The sequence below is a fragment of the Anomaloglossus baeobatrachus genome, chromosome 5 (assembly GCF_048569485.1).
Source record: "Anomaloglossus baeobatrachus isolate aAnoBae1 chromosome 5, aAnoBae1.hap1, whole genome shotgun sequence".
Lineage (NCBI taxonomy): Eukaryota > Metazoa > Chordata > Amphibia > Anura > Aromobatidae > Anomaloglossus > Anomaloglossus baeobatrachus.
This window is the reverse complement of record NC_134357.1, coordinates 289,829,778-289,832,277: the sequence shown is the minus strand read 5'-3', so window position 1 is coordinate 289,832,277 and position 2,500 is coordinate 289,829,778. Positions and strand designations below refer to the sequence as shown.

General features: G+C 50.9%; 6 non-coding genes across 6 annotated transcripts in view; 3 read left to right on the top strand and 3 right to left on the bottom strand.

The window, feature by feature from the left end:
• Positions 1–63, top strand: part of TRNAG-GCC (transfer RNA glycine (anticodon GCC)) — a 71-nt gene extending 8 nt beyond the window's left edge. The window contains exon 1 of the tRNA in view: positions 1–63. This exon is cut by the window's left edge and continues 8 nt beyond it. This is a non-coding gene — a tRNA (tRNA-Gly).
• Positions 64–646: 583 nt separating this feature from the next.
• Positions 647–719, bottom strand: TRNAK-CUU (transfer RNA lysine (anticodon CUU)). The gene has a single exon. It is a non-coding gene; the product is annotated as a tRNA-Lys (tRNA).
• A 118-nt stretch (positions 720–837) lies between these two features.
• Positions 838–908, top strand: TRNAG-GCC (transfer RNA glycine (anticodon GCC)). Its single transcript has one exon. It is a non-coding gene; the product is annotated as a tRNA-Gly (tRNA).
• Positions 909–1,492: 584 nt separating this feature from the next.
• Positions 1,493–1,565, bottom strand: TRNAK-CUU (transfer RNA lysine (anticodon CUU)). The gene has a single exon. It is a non-coding gene; the product is annotated as a tRNA-Lys (tRNA).
• A 118-nt stretch (positions 1,566–1,683) lies between these two features.
• Positions 1,684–1,754, top strand: TRNAG-GCC (transfer RNA glycine (anticodon GCC)). Its single transcript has one exon. It is a non-coding gene; the product is annotated as a tRNA-Gly (tRNA).
• Positions 1,755–2,338: 584 nt separating this feature from the next.
• Positions 2,339–2,411, bottom strand: TRNAK-CUU (transfer RNA lysine (anticodon CUU)). Its single transcript has one exon. It is a non-coding gene; the product is annotated as a tRNA-Lys (tRNA).
• Between the last annotated feature and the right edge of the window lie 89 nt (positions 2,412–2,500).

Genomic DNA, 2,500 nt, shown 5'->3' with positions numbered 1-2,500 from the left:
GGTTCAGTGGTAGAATTCTCGCCTGCCACGCGGGAGGCCCGGGTTCGATTCCCGGCCAATGCAGGACTGCTCTTTTCATCGTTTGACAGAAATTGCAGCGCAACTCTTTTCTTCACTTTCAGAAACATTTGCTCGGTGAGCTTTAGACGTGTTACTGAAGTATTCAAGCGTTGGTGGTTCAGTGGTAGAATTCTCGCCTCCCAAGCGGGAGACCGGGGTCTAATTTCTGACCAATGCAGTGTGCCTCTTTTTATCATTTGCCAGGAACTTCTGCTCATTTCCGGTCCTCACTTTCTAAAACTTTGAACTTTGGTTGCTTTTCTTTGCCTTCCCATCCTCTGGGGCCTTCCCTGCTCCTTATCCTCTAGGGCAGTGATCCCCAACTCAAGTCCTCAAGAGCCAGCAACAGTGCATGCTTTCACAGTTTCCTTCGTATAGCACAGGAGATGGAATTATTATCATCTGGAAGATAATTAAATTATCACCTGGGCAATCATGGGAAAGCCGAGAAACATACACTGTTTTGGCAAACACTGCTCTTGGGTTATGAAGCTTCTTTTGTTTCGGAGTAGAAGGGGGAACGTGGCATAGGGGTGGCTTGGTTGACGGTGGTTAGCGCATGCTAAAGGGAAAAGCCATAAGCAGTCGCCCAACGTGGGGCTCGAACCCACGACCCTGAGATTAAGAGTCTCATGCTCTACCGACTGAGCTAGCCGGGCTTCTGGGCCACACTGACTCAGCAGAGCAATACGTGGCATGGCAAGGTCAGGGGGAAGGGGCCTGTCAGACCCTGGATCCAGGCTCGTTGGGTAGCAGACAAGCTATCGAAACATCCAAGCATTGGTGGTTCAGTGGTAGAATTCTCGCCTGCCACGCGGGAGGCCCGGGTTCGATTCCCGGCCAATGCAGGACTGCTCTTTTCATCGTTTGACAGAAATTGCAGCGCAACTCTTTTCTTCACTTTCAGAAACATTTGCTCGGTGAGCTTTAGACGTGTTACTGAAGTATTCAAGCGTTGGTGGTTCAGTGGTAGAATTCTCGCCTCCCAAGCGGGAGGCTGGGGTCTGATTTCTGACCAATGCAGTGTGCCTCTTTTTATCATTTGCCAGGAACTTCTGCTCATTTCCGGTCCTCACTTTCTAAAACTTTGAACTTTGGTTGCTTTTCTTTGCCTTCCCATCCTCTGGGGCCTTTCCAGCTCCTTATCCTCTAGGGCAGTGATCCCCAACTCCAGTCCTCAAGAGCCAGCAACAGTGCATGCTTTCACAGTTTCCTTCGTATAGCACAGGAGATGGAATTATCATCATCTGGAAGATAATTAAATTATCACCTGGGCAATAATGGGACAGCCGAGAAACATACACTGTTTTGGCAAACACTGCTCTTGGGTTATGAAGCTTCTTTTGTTTCGGAGTAGAAGGGGGGAACGTGGCATAGGGGTGGCTTGGTTGACGGTGGTTAGCGCATGCTAAAGGGAAAAGCCATAAGCAGTCGCCCAACGTGGGGCTCGAACCCACGACCCTGAGATTAAGAGTCTCATGCTCTGCCGACTGAGCTAGCCGGGCTTCTGGGCCACACCGACTCAGCAGAGCTATACGTGGCATGGCAAGGTCAGGGGGAAGGGGCCTGTCAGACCCTGGATCCAGGCTCGTTGGGTAGCAGACAAGCTGACGAAGCATCCAAGCATTGGTGGTTCAGTGGTAGAATTCTCGCCTGCCACGCGGGAGGCCCGGGTTCGATTCCCGGCCAATGCAGGACTGCTCTTTTCATCGGTTGGCAGAAATTTCAGCGCAACTCTTTTCTTCACTTTCTGAAACATTTGCTCGGTGAGCTTTAGACGTGTTACTGAAGTATTCAAGCGTTGGCGGTTCAGTGGTAGAATTCTCGCCTCCCAAGCGGGAGGCTGGGGTCTGATTTCTGACCAATGCAGTGTGCCTCTTTTTATCATTTGCCAGGAACTTCTGCTCATTTCCGGTCCTCACTTTCTAAAACTTTGAACTTTGGTTGCTTTTCTTTGCCTTCCAATCCTCTGGGGCCTTTCCAGCTCCTTATCCTCTAGGGCAGTGATCCCCAACTCCAGTCCTCAAGAGCCAGCAACAGTGCATGCTTTCACAGTTTCCTTCGTATAGCACAGGAGATGGAATTATCATCATCTGGAAGATCATTAAATTATCACCTGGGCAATAATGGGACAGCCGAGAAACATACACTGTTTTGGCAAACACTGCTCTTGGGTTATGAAGCTTCTTTTGTTTCGGAGTAGAAGGGGGGAACGTGGCATAGGGGTGGCTTGGTTGACGGTGGTTAGCGCATGCTAAAGGGAAAAGCCATAAGCAGTCGCCCAACGTGGGGCTCGAACCCACGACCCTGAGATTAAGAGTCTCATGCTCTGCCGACTGAGCTAGCCGGGCTTCTGGGCCACACCGACTCAGCAGAGCTATACGTGGCATGGCAAGGTCAGGGGGAAGGGGCCTGTCAGACCCTGGATCCAGGCTCGTTG